The following is a 14,202-nucleotide window of genomic DNA, read 5'->3' on the forward strand; positions in this document are numbered from 1 at the left end:
ATGAGGACTACAGCATCTAGGAGGCGAGGACTTTTACTCAAGGTAGCATCGGTTCCCAGGACGAGCAGCTATCAGCTGTCAGTTCCCCAGTGCGTTCCTCTCGGGCCCCCACTTGGACAGCACCCCGTCCTAATCAGTTGTCGATAGTCAACAGGTCTCCTTGTGCTGAGGAGCAGCCTCCTTTGACCCTGCTCTGTACTCTGGCCAGTGGGCAATCCCTTTCCCTCTTTCCGTGTCTCAACCACTTGAACCGGCCTTTAACATTTACTGCTTTCATATTCTCAGATTCAAATGATGCTTTTCAGGAAGCGTCCGAGAAGCATGACGCCAGAGGTTTGCACGTGCCTCATCTCATTGACCGACCCCACGAAAGCAGTCCACAACACAGGGCCTAAATTCTCTTTTAGACTCGAGAAACCCAGGTTGGCTTCAAGCTCACTATGTAGTTGATGACGACTTTAAACTCTTGCTCCTTCTGTCTCTGTCTCCCATGTGCTGGAATTACAGATGTGTGTCGCCCCTTCTGGTTAATCAGCTCTGGGGATTGCCTGAACTCTGGCCTTCACTCTATCAACTGAGCTCCTGTCCTGTCTTAGGATATCTGAAAATTCCCCTTTTCTAGACGCCTGACTCAGATCTACCTGTTCTTCTGATTTCCTGAATTTTTGATGGCACGTCTATGTTCTCCAGGTTACGGCTGTGGCTCCTAGCCCAGGAGTTTAGCATGGCTCTAAAACCCATGAATGTGATTCCTCAGGTACCCTCTAACATCCCTGGTACTTACCTTCCTTTCTGTGTTGTGAATGGAATGGATTTTTTTGTAGAAAGAAAAAGAGGGCCAGACAGTGGTTGCAAATTCCTTTAATACCAGCTCGCAGGGGCAGGGGCAGGGGCAGGGGCAGGGGCAGGGGCGATGGACTATGGATTTCTGTTGAGTTTGAGGCCAGCCTGGTCTACAAAGTGAGTTCTAGGACAACCAGGCCTATACAGAGAAACCCTGTCTCAAAAACCAACCCCCCCCAAAACCCACAAAACAAACAAACAAACAAAAAACCAACCAGGCAAGCCAAAACAGCAGCAGCAACAACAACAACAATAACAACAACAAAAAGAAAGGAAGGAAGAAAGAAAAGAAAAGGAAGAGGGGGTAGGGAGTGAGAAGAAGAAGAGGAGAAGGAGGAAGAGGAGGAGGGAGTGAGGGAATTACAAGGAAGTGACTCGAGGGTCCTAGGAGAAAGGTGTGGACATGTTTTCAGATGGGCAGACAGGGTAAAGCCCTCTACCATGCTACCATGCTGACTTGCCTCAGGGAGATCCCTGTTGTGGCTGGGAATGCTGGGTTCTGAAGCCAGCTTGAATGCTGAGCCAAGAAGGCTTCCAGTGATGAAAGGTAAGGATCAGAGGTCCCCATCAAAACAGCTCCAGGACTTCTGGTCTGGAACCGGAGGAGAAGCGGGGACAAAGCAGGGTTTGTTTCTCTTTATTAAAAAATTAGATTTAAAAAATTACGTTTATGAGTATTTTGCCTTCACGCATGGATGAGCACCGTGGGTATGCCTGGTGCCTGTGGAGGGCATCAGATCTCCTGGAGCTGGAGTTACAGCCAGTTGCCAGCTGACTTGTGGGTGCTGAGGATCGAACCTGGGTCCTCTGCAAGGGCAACGAGTGCCCTTAACAGTGGAGCCCATCTCTCCAGTTCCAAAGCGAGCTTTTAAAAGAAAAATCAGAGGTTTGAGCTGAGGCATGGTGAGCTGTAGATATCTGGTGGCCATGCAGACAGAGCTGACCGCTGGGTGGCTGACCATTCAGCTCTGTGAGCCTTTGCTATTGGAGAACTTGGGTGTCTGTCTGACACTGTGGTGGGCTGGTGGGCCTTTCCCACGGGCAGGCAGTGCTGTAGCTGATGAGGGGACTGTGCACTGTGGAGGGTCTGTTTCTGAGGTTTGGCTCCAACCACCTTAATTGCAGAGTCTCGCTTAAGTCCCGCTAGCCCCAAACTAGCTGGGATGACCTTGAATTTCCAATCTTCCTGCTTCCATCTGCCTAGTTCTGGGATGTCAGGAAAGTGATGTGTGTGGCACTGGGGTCGGAGCCCAGGCTTTGTGCATAACTCCACCACTGAGCCATGTCCTCGGCCCTTCTGGTTTCCTCCTTTGTTAAGACAGATCTAATAGTACTAAGGGGACCACTGTTGGGGAGGACCCTGAATGAAAGGGTATCTAGAGAGCATTCGGTACCTTGCCCTGAACAAAATAAGGACTTGATAGATAGTGGTTAAAAGACAAAAGACTAGGGTTGGGGATTTAGCTCAGTGGTGGAGCGCTTGCCCAGCAAGAGCAAGGCCCTGGGTTTGGTCCCCAGCTCCGGAAAAAAAAAGAAAAAAAGAAAAAAGAAAAAAAAAGACAAAAGACTAAGTGGCTTTGGCTCCTGCCAAGGAGCCATCGGGGTGAGCTCAGGGGTGTGGTCTAGGGAGGGAGCAGAAAGTCTGTGACCAGAGCCTGGAGTCTTCGAGAGGAGGGTAACACAAGGGTCACAGATTGTGACCGCTGTGTGGAGGGCTGCTCACTGGCAGTATCAGTCAGACCTTTGGGTTAGAGCTGAGCACGTGTCTTCTGAGGGTCCCAGCCAAGACCTGGGAACTGATTGGCAGTAGTTGTACCCAAGTATTAACCCCTCCCCCCTTTTCCAGTAGAGCCTCACTGTAGCCTTAGCTGTCCTGGAATTCACAATGTAGACCAGGCTGGCCTTAAACCCAGAGATAGGCCTGCCTCTGCCTCTGCCTTCTGCGTGCTGGGATTAAAGGCCGGCCTGTCATGTTTGCCCCTACCCCTACCCCCACCCCCGGAGTTGAGGATCGAACCCAGGGCCTTGCACTTGCTAGGCAAGCACTCTACCACTGAGCTAAATCCCCAACACCCCCTTCATTTTTTAAAGACCAGGTCTTAGAAGAATTTGCTGGAGACCCTGACTTTGCTCTTAGTCCAGGCGGGCTCCCATGGACAGTTCTGCATGTAGCAAGCTTTTACTGAACGTGAGGAGTGTCCATCTTTCCCCTCACAAGGGGCTTCTACTCACTCTCCAGAATTTGGACGGAGACTCTGTGTCATAGCCTATAATATAAGAAGACAGAGATGAGTTTTAGCACCGGTGGTGACTGATACAGAGGTATCTGGTGATCAGCCCAAGACCAGTGCTAGGAAGGTGTGGAAAGAGGTTTGGGGACTCAGAGGGTGCTGCCAGTGCTGCTGGCCTGGGTGTGAGGTCAGAAAGCAAGGAGAGCGGAGCTTGGCAGAGCAGGCTATAAAAAATCAGAGAACTGGGGGCTGGGGATTTAGCTCAGTGGTAGAGCGCTTACCTAGGAAGCACAAGACCCTGGTTCAGTCCCCAGCTCCGGAAAAAAAAAGAACCAAAAAAAAAAAAAAATCAGAGAACTGGAGACCTCAGAAGTAGGGAAGAGGGCGGGGCCAGGGGACTATATTGCTTTAGCTTTCTGCTACTCCTGAAGATGAGAAAGTAGATGCTTTGTGTATGACCATTTCTGTGTCAGCCTTGTAAAGGTATTATTCATCTCTCTCTCTCTCTCTCTCTCTCTCTCTCACACACACACACACACACACACACAAACACACACACATACAAACACATATACACACAAACACACACAAACACACATACATACACATACATACACACACAAACACACACATACACACATACATACACATATACACACAAATACATACACAGACAAACACACACATACACACACACAAACACACATACATACACACACACAAACACACACACATACACACATACATACACATATACACACAAATACATACACAGACAAACACACACATACACACAAACACACACATACACACACACAAACATATACATACACATACATACACACACAAACACACACACATACACACACAAATACACACACAAACACACATACACACACAAACACATACACACACATACACACAAATACACACACAAACACATACACACACAAACACACACAAACATATACACACATGCACACACAAATGCACACACACACATACACACAAAAACACACACAAACACACACACATATACACATACACACAAACACATATACACACAAACACACATGCACACACAAATGCACACACACATGCACACACACACACACACACACACACACACACACACACGACCGACTCAACTCGGAGACCCTCAGGATCTTGCTCAACGTTACCTACATTGACAGTGATAGAACCAGGCTGGTGACCTAGCTTGGCGCAACTACAAAGACTGTGGTCTTTCCTCTACACCATGCGGTCATTGTGACCCCAGGCAACGGGCAATGGACAGCATCAGATGACCTTTCCAAGATCTCTTCCTAGCAGAAACATTCTCTTCATCTCCTCTCCTTAGTCTCCTGCCTCCGCCCTTCATCCAACCGATAGTAACCCAGAGCTGTCTTAAGGGCTGGGAGAGGAGACCAGCTCTTCTGCGGCCGGCTGTGGTTACTCATATTAACCCTCTGCCGCTTGCCCACCTCCCTCCCACCCCAGCTTTGCTGGCAAGGAACCCCAGCCCAACCCCCACACACTGCCTCTGGCCGAGGGGTACTTCCCGGAATTAGCCACCGCAAACAGCTGGCTCCAGGAGGGGGGTCGAGGAGGCTAACAGTTTCCAGATGTGTCAAGGCACCAGGGCCTAGGAGGCCTGAGGTCTCCTCCTGTGGCTGGGAGCTGGAGGCTGGCCTCAGATCAGGACTTCAGCAATGCCAAGGCAGCCAAGCCTGCATCCTTGCATGCAAACTGCAGGGAAATTTGTGGGTGCAGGGCAGTGGGAATGTCCATCTCTGCACCTGCAGGGACCGCTGGGGAAGCCCCTGCAACCTCAGCAGCTCTCTGTGGCCTGGACTCAGCCCAAACGGCCTCTAACAAAACTAATAGTCATAAAGACGCTCTCTCACGTTCCTGTTCTGCCAGAGCGTGGCGGTTTAAGAGTAGACCAGGCTTGCAGTCGAATCCCAGGTCAGCCTCCCACCAGCTCGGGACCCTCACAGCCCGGGTCCCTCGGCCATGTAGTGGTTTCTATGTCATAATCTCAGCACGATTAATAAGAGCTCAGGAGTAGCTGGGGGAGGGTGCAGCTCAAACGATAGCAGGCTCATCAAGCATGCACAAAGCTCGGGGTTTGATTCCCAGCACTGCACTTTGTAGGTAGGAGAAGAACCACCAAAGGTTCAAGGTCATCTTCAGCTACATGAGTTCAAGGCCAGCCTCTGTATATGACATTCTGCCTCAAACCAAAAAAGAAAAGTATTAGAGCCGAATGGGAAAATCTATACAAAAGGCTTGTTACTGCACCATACTTACCTCGGCTTGTTCTCCTCCCTCTTTCTTTCCTTCTTTTGTGCATATGTGTGTGGGTTACGTGTGTGTGTGTGTGTGTGTGTGTGTGTGCGTGCAAGCGTGCGTGCACATGCATACATGAGCACACACACATGCACATTTATATGGAGGCTAGAGGTTCTTTTTTCCCTTTCTCTTCTCTCTTCCTCTTTTTTTCACTTATTCACTTTACATCCAGCTCACTGCCTTCCTCCCAATCCTTCCCTCCTCCCCCTTCCCTGCTCCCCTGAGTGGGTTCCCCCCAACTCCCCAGGTATCCTCTCACCCTGGCACTTCAAGTCTCTGTGAGTCTAGGCACATCCTCTCCCACTGAGGCCAGCTTTTGGGATGGCCCCTGCTCCAGTTGTTTGGGACCCGCATGAACATCAAGTTGCACATCTGTTCTGTATGTGTGGGGAAGCCTAGGTCTAGAGGCCAAAGGTTCTTATAGGACGCCCTCCTCAATCAGTCTTCCGCCTTACTCAGTGAGGCATGGCCTCTGAAACCCAAAGCTTGCTGAAATGGCTAGTTTTGCTAGCCAGCTAGCTGGTGGGCTCCTGTCTCTGCTTTCGGAGGCTGGAGTTACAGGCAGGTCGTCCTTGCATACCCACCAGCATCCTCCACACTTCTAGCATCGCTATCCCACCACCTCCCCCATGCTCCTGGCATTATTGGTGAGTACCTATTCTCTTCAGGGTGATGTGACTTCACCCTTGCAACTCTGAACATTAGCTCTTCACGTCTTCATGTTTAGGACAGGAAATCGAAGCTCGCCTGTCCGGGGTCACCCAGGTGTTCGGTGCAGAGCTATGACTTAAACGAACCCTCAAGCAGGCTCCCCTGGCCCCAGGTACTTGTCTACCAACTTCTCGTGAGAAGTCATGGGACTTTCTTGGGACTGAAAGCATCGTTTCTTGCTCTGCTCCTCCTAAGGGAGACCCTTTTCAGAAGAAAGTTCAACAGCTTGGGGATCCAAAGGAGCCCTGGAAGAGGAAGGCAAGTGACTTAGGGATAGACGAGTTTTAGAACATTTCAGGGACAGGGGACAGGGGATCTAGATTTTGAGAAGAGTCCAGGATGTCCTAGAGTGCCCTCCAGGAATATCCAGGGCTCCTAGGAGCTGATGGGCAGGGTCCGCTGATTGCTCTGACTCTGTGATTCTTGCTTTGCCAGCTGCTGCTTCTCCTCCGCACGTCTTCCTCTTGGCTGGGGAGGGTGGTGGAGGGTCTCCAGAATTCCCCTTTGTGGGAGGACAGGAGTCCAAGGAGGAGGAGAAGCCAGAGGGGGTTGGTGGGCAGGAGCCAGCCAGCAGGGAGGCCCGTCATTGGCCCCACTCCCAGGGCCTGAGCCTGAAGAGGGATCCGCCTGCCCCTCACCCTTCCCTCCCTCGCCCCCCAGGCTCCTCAGTTGCTGAGCCTGCCAGTTGGGCCCCGGCCAAATCAAACGGTTGCCAGTAGGAGAGGAAGAAGCATTTCCGAGCAGAGAGGCCCCCGTGGGCTCTGCTGAAGCCTAGAATCCCCCTTTCTCACCGCCAAGTGAAAAAGGGAATCAGAGCTCAACATAGGCACGCACGCTCCTGCACGGAGCCCAAGGCGGCTCCGTGGATAGGCTCAGGGCCCAGAGGCCACAGGGCTGGGGAACAGCTTGAGGCTGGGCCATGGTTGTGCCAGGTGGCAGGGAATTAGGTTTGGTTCCCTAGGAGATAGAGGATGTAAAATGGGTTGAATGTAGAGGGTGTGCCTCAGATTTGAGTGAGTGATCTTATTTGGAAATAATCTTTGTAGATGTTACTAAGGTAAGGACGGAGATGGGGTCCTATTAAAATGAGGTGTGTACTCAGTCAGGTAAGTGCTTTGTAGGAAACAATAGGAAACAGATCCAAGGGTGAGGGCATGTGACCACTCAGGTAAAGACAGACTTGAAGAGCCTGGCTCTGCTGACCCCAGGACTTTAGACGGTGATCACAGAACTGGGATAGTAAGTTTCTCTTGTCTTAAGCTGTTGTGTTGATGGTAATTGTTACAGTAGCTGTGGAAAATGCATATCCAGAAGGGTATGGGAACCAGAGGTGGGATAGGGGATGGGGGAGGTAGGGTGGAGGATGAGGAGTAGGGGGTGGGGGAGGTGGGGCTTGCTTGGAAAACAAGATGAAAAATATTCACCATTTTTTGAGCCACAATTCTTTGCCAGGGCTCTTTTTTAAGGGTTTTTATGTCAACTCACAACAACTGCCAGTAAGAAAGGTGATTCCAGCCTTGGGGTGAGGTTTGGACCCATAGTGACTCCATTTCGTTGGGATTTTAGGTTTTTCTGTCTCCCAAGACTAGCCTTTGTTCTCCTTCTTAGAGGTAGCCATGTTAGATTCTGTGTCAGATGAAATTTGCTTCAAGTTGGAGGAATGCTCTCTTTCTGTCTAAGAAGGCATTCATTACATTTTGCTGTGGCAGGGAGTGAGAAGAGGGTGCTACCCAATTGCTCAGGGCTCTCTCAAGTGATTGTCTTGGAGAATTAGTAATTACTCTGACGTCCCTGAATCTTCAGGGTCATTGCTGGTGCTCTATTTATACTTGAGAGGGAAAGGAGACATCCCTAGTCATCTCAAAACCACTTCTACAACCACCATAGCTATTTGACTACCATCAGCAGCATCACTACCAATCCCTCAATATCACCAGCATCCTGACGTCTCCATGACCACCAATATATAGACATAACATCAGCCACCATCACCATGACCACCTCTACTACCATCACCATGACAACCTCCAGCACCATCACTATGAACACCTCCACCACCATTGCCATGGCCACATCCAGCACTATGACCACCTTCACCATAATCACCATCACCACGACCACTCCCACCACCATCACCATGACTACCTCTATCACCATCACAATGACCAGCTCTGCCGCTATCACCATGACCACTTTCACCACCATGACCATCTCTGCCACCATCATCACCATGACCACCTCTACCACAATCACCATGACTACCTCCACCACCACCATCACCATGACCACCTCCACCATAATCACCATGACCACCTCCACCATAATCACCATGGATACCTCCACCATCACCATGACCAGCTTTACCACCACCACCACAACCACCTCCACCGCCATCACCATAACCACCTCCACTGTCATCATCATTGTCACTTCCGCATCATCATCACCATCTCCACCATCAGCACCTCCATTCCTACCACCTTCACCGCTATCATGTCCACTGTCACCACGGCCACCAACTCGCTGACAACTCTCATACCTCCACTCTGTCACATCTGCCACCTGTAACATCTTTGTCTCACCCATGGCATCACTTCTACCACCCACCTATCTCATCACCTCCACACAAACCACTGCTACCCACCCTGTCATCCCTAACATCCCCACTCCATCGCCTCCATCACCTGTAGCGTCCTCACACCACTGACTCCAGCATAGCATTACTACCACGTTGACTCCTAACATCTCTACCATCACAACCACAGACACCGCTGAAGTCGCTAGAGTGAGCTCAACCCATTCCTCTTGGTCCACATAACTTCCTCCAGCTCCGTCCCTACATACGGACTCTTCTTGTCATCACTGCACCCTTGTGAAGTCATGAGAAGTTACTCACGGAAGAGTCTCATGGCAGCTAAGTGGAACTTAATAGTATTAGGAGGGGGCCGAGGAGGAGGAGTTGGGGTGTTTAGCTGACAGACATAGCAAGGGACTAGCTTCCCCTAAGCCTTGTCAGAGAAAGAGGTAGGCCAGGTTGTCTGGAGTAAACACACTCTCAGCGGGGCAATGTGTGTCACAGGCGTGTGTTTGGGTGGATGGAGGTTAACTAGGGAACACCCAGGCCATGGTGGTCTCTGGAGCATGTAGATTTTGGCAGGTCCCAGGTTCCTGGCCGCCTGCCTGCCCGCCTCATGGCAGTGAGATCATGAGAGTGGCTGTACTGGGAGTACTGGGGACTAGGGAGGGAGACTCGGCCCGCCCTGGCTGGAGAGGAGGAAGGCCTCTCCCCTGGCTGACTCTACCACAGATGAAGTCAGAACACTGCATCCCCCAGGCTTCTCTCCCCTCCCCCCTGCCTGCTCAACTTCTCACAGGCTCAGGGGCCAGATGATCTGAGCTCTTTCCCATGCTTGCTATCAGTCAGCGTCCCTGAGACCATAGGGTTAGGGTGTCCTATGTTTCCACTTAGCTGGGTAGTTTCTCCCTCTACATTAGGTCAAGTGCATGTGCACATGCGCGCGCGCACACACACACACACACACACACACACACACACACACACACACACATCTGAGGGTGACAGAATGTTCCAGAAGCTCAGGCCACAGCTGTTCCCTGACCCTCCTCTCCAAACTCAGCTACCTATATTACTTTTGAGGACGAGGACGCGGACAGCTTGGAGCAGCCTCTCTCAGGCCTCCCAGTCCCTAAATTGCCTGGCTAATCCCATCACCCTCTAGGATCACACTTAAGAACCCCGGGAAGTAAGAAACAATACTATCGTTGGATGTGCTTATCTCTGCATCAGGCGTGAGAGCTGGGCAGACAGGCTGGCGACTGGAGAGGCTGAAGGCCCACTGAGTCATGGAGACAGGAGAATGGAGGGTGGGGTTACAGAGAGCCTGAAGAGGGGTAGAGGCTGCCACCCAGACTCCTGGAAAATAAACTGGCTGAGCCATCTCCCCTTGGCCACTGTAACCCACTCCTAAGAAGATCCTCTCTTGTCTCAGGACACATTGACACGGGAGTGACGGCCACATTTAAAGAGCACATAACGCAACCAGCCATTTCCCAAGTCTTTTAACTGATTAATCAATCAATTAATTAGTTAATTAATTGTTTTTTGAGACAGGGTCTCATTATGCATCCTAGCTGCCTTGGAATTCTCGATGTAGACCAAACTGGCCTCAAACTCACCTCCTATTTCTGCTTCCTGGGGGCTGGGGTTAAAGGTTGTGCCACAGAGCCAGGCCATTTAATTTCTGTGCACAGTGTATGTGATTGTGCAGGGGTGCGTGTGCCCGTGTGTGTGTGTGTGTGTGCCCGTGAGTGCACTCCTAGACGCCGGAGGATGTGGTTGGATTCTCTATTGCTCTCAGGCTAGGCAGACAGCTTAATAGTTAAGAGAACCTGCTGCTATTCCAGAGGACAAAGGTTTCCCTTTGGAAGGAAGGTGAGAGGGTTGAGGACAATGGCCTGGAAGACTCTGTATGTCTGGACTGATTTCCAGTGGCCCCATAACTGCAGCCTCTTTGTACTCTATCAGAGGAACAGCTTGAGCATCTGAGACAATAGCCAATTAGGGTCACCCAGGCATGAAGGCCAGGAGGAGAAGGTTTCAAATTCCCAACAATACTGAACTTCCAAACCTCTCCTGACTGGACACACAACTTCCTGAGGACATGGAGGAGACTCTCCCCGCCAGCCTCTCAGAGCATCCAGGGGACCTCAAACACCTCAAATTGTCACTCAAACTGAGTTTTTCTTTCCCTCAAAGTCACGCCCCAGATTGCTTTTTTATCCAGTGGATACTACTTCCTAAATGCCTGTGATGACCCTTGTGCCAAGGTAAGAAGGCAGAGACAGATAAATACTAACCCCACCCAGGCACGTTTGCAGCCTGGTAGAAGCTACCCCGCCATTCGTTATTCCTCCTGCCTTATTGTTTTGGAGGATCCCAAAGGTGGGGAACAGAGGTAGAGAAAGGAAGCATCAGGTTGTGGCTATTAGAGAAAGCAACTAATGGGCACTGGAAAGGCAGGACCCGAGAGAGGTTCCTGTGCTTTGGGATGCCTCTTTCCCAGTGGCTGGCTGACCACTCACACAGAACGGTGGGTACCATGTCTCCTGGGAGCCACTTCTCGCAGGATGAACCTGTCTGTCTGCTGAGACTCTGAGACCCACTGCTCCAGACTTGGTTGTGGGAAACAAATGATCCCAGATAGAAGATCATATTGGCGCATCTCTTAACTGAGGGCTCAGCAGTTAAGAGCGCTTGCTGCCCTTGCAGAAGACACAGGTTCTGTTCCCAGCATCCATATGGCAGCTCACAACCATCTGTAACTCCAGTACCTGGGGATATGATCCCTCTTCTGATCTCCATGGGCACCAAGCACGCAGGCAAAACACACCCATAAATTAATATCGAAATATTAAAATAATAAAACCTTTTTTTTCCTTCTTTTTTTCGGAGCTGGGGACCGAACCCAGGGCCTTGCAAGCGCTCTACCACTGAGCTAAATCCCCAACCCCTAAAACCTTCTTTAGATTTATTTTATGTGTGTCTTCTGCAAGAACAACTGGCAGAGTACTTGGCTTAACCACTGAGCTATGTCTCCATCTCAAAAGATTTATTTTTAATTATGTGCATGTGTGCATCTGTGTATGTGCCCATGAGTGCAGGTGCCCCTAGAGGCCAGAAGAGGGCGCTGGATACACTGAAGTCGGAGTTATGGGTGCATTGTAAACTTCCCTGGAGTATGATGGCAAGGGAGAAACTAGAAGGTGAGTGTGGTTGAGTCTGTCTGTGCGATAGCTGCTGCACAGTGTGACCTGGGCAGTGAAGGCTGCAGGAATTTCATTTGAAATTTGAGGTTCAAGGCTAGGGATGTAGTTCAAGTTGAGAAATGCTTGCTTGGCATATACCAACTCCTGTGTTCAATCTCTAGCCTCACATGGTTCAATCCTGTAATGCCAGCACTCAGGAGCGTAGGCTTAGATTTTTTTTTTTTAAACCTACTTTTTAATAAGGGTTTTCCAAATGCTTTGACCCCTCTTTTAAGCCCATCATCCAAAGGTAGGGGAGAAAAGATGGTAAGAGGGGGATGTGGGACCTGTTTAGAAGTAGTTCTTGGGGTGATTCCAATCTGTTTGTCAGGGTACCAGCAGTCCAGGTCGGTAGTGTCAGGATAGCAAACATAAATCAGCAATGGCGGCATGGTCTAGTAGAAAGTACCAGGCCTCTGTTGAATCAGCACCTGTCAGCCAGAGTGACCAGGACCAACTGGATCCCAGAAGCTCTCAGCCTTGCCTCTCTCTCTATGAAGTGAAGATGAGCAGGGATGAGAACTGGAGACCGGTGAAGCAGTGCAAGGCTAGCTATGCAAGCACACTGCGACCGTCCACAGAGTCCCATTTATCCTCCCTCCAAACATCACGTGTCCTCCCATGGGTCTCGCTCCAGCAAAACACCACGTGAGTCTGCGTCACGTGACATCTCCAGAAACTTCCACTTCACAGGAGGACCAGACGTTCAAGGTTATGTTTGGCTACATGGTGAGTTCGAGGCCAGCCTGGGATGTGGGATACCCTTTTCCAGAATGTAACAACACAAAATAAAGTCAAACGAAGTAGCAAGCCGTGCAGTTCAGCTGCTCCTTCCCTCAGTCATTAGTCACTAGGATTTGTTGAGTGACTATTCCAGGCCCTGGGGAGTCAATGATGTAAAACAGGTTCAGTTCATGCTTTCTTGGACATTGTGTGCAAGTTGAATAAAATAAAATTATTTAAAAAACAATTATTACATAAAAAGTGGATTAGTTCCCAGTGAGAGACTCCCTTTTGGACTTGTGGGAATCTGGGAAGGCTTCTCTGAGGAAGTGACGCTAAAGATGAACTTGAAAAGATGACGGCAATGGGTCAGGAGCAAGAGACTCCCACTGCCAAGAACTCTGCTCTTATGCCTCATAACCCAAGATGGCTTCTGCACCTCCAGCCATTACATCACAATCGAGTCAGTAGAGAGGAGGAAAGAGGACAGAGAAGGGTATACTCTGCGTTAAGGATACACGTTTTTGTGTATTATGTCTGCCTAAACATCGTTGCTTGGAGATTGGTCACAATAACCCCAGCTAGTTACCGGAGGAATTTTTTGTTTGTAGTAAACAGCAGGTTTAGGGTAGTTTTGACAAATGTGTCTTTTTCTTCTGGGCAGCCATTGCCCTAGTTAGAATCATATTACTGGAGAAGGGGTGATGGTTAGGAATCTCTGCCAAAGAGTTAGCTGCACGAACCTGGCAGTGGCAGAGAGGAGAGTGGCCAAAGAGGCCCTCAACCAGGCAGGACCTTTAGTATGGCTTAATGGCTCCCAGTTTCGGGGGATGGGGGTGGTAATTGCCCTGAAAAAGGAGTGCACTGGGGGATAGGTATGGTGGACTCAGGAAACAGAGGCAGCTGGCTCTCTGTGACTTCCAGGGCAGACAAGGTGACATTATAAACCTCCGCCTGGGAAAAAAAAGAAAGGAGAGATTTGGTGGGCAGGACAGGTTAGTGTACCCATGAGTTAAAGGTCTGTGAGCCTCCTAGGTTGAAGGGGCCGGACTCAGGTGACAGTTCCAGGCTGCAGGTCAGTACTGGAAAGTGTAGGCCTGTTGGTGGCAGCTAGACCTCTAATGGAGGTGAGCAAGCCGACCTGGGTGCTAGGAGGGAAGTTGTAGGAGTGGGGGGAGTGGACACAGAGTAAACCCTGAGAATCCAGGAAGACAGCCACGCTCATTTCATGACTTCCTGTCTCTGGTGTCCCTTTGGAGATGCTGCCTCTCTGTCTCATGGCCTGAAAAGTCATACGATCTCTCCCATACCAGAGTTGGAGGAGGGGTCCATCCCTTCAGAACCATCCTACCGGGGATGGGGGTTCTATTTCACGTCCATGTTATAGGAAAGGGGTCTGAACTCAGGGAGGGGGGGAGTGGTCAGCCTAGACTTTGACTATCGTAACCTGGGACACAGAGGTCTTTGGAGCAGAGTGGAGTCAAGTCCACCCTGTTCCCAAGTGTGTCCCAGC

The sequence above is a fragment of the Rattus norvegicus genome, chromosome 9 (genome assembly GCF_036323735.1).
Source record: "Rattus norvegicus strain BN/NHsdMcwi chromosome 9, GRCr8, whole genome shotgun sequence".
Lineage (NCBI taxonomy): Eukaryota > Metazoa > Chordata > Mammalia > Rodentia > Muridae > Rattus > Rattus norvegicus.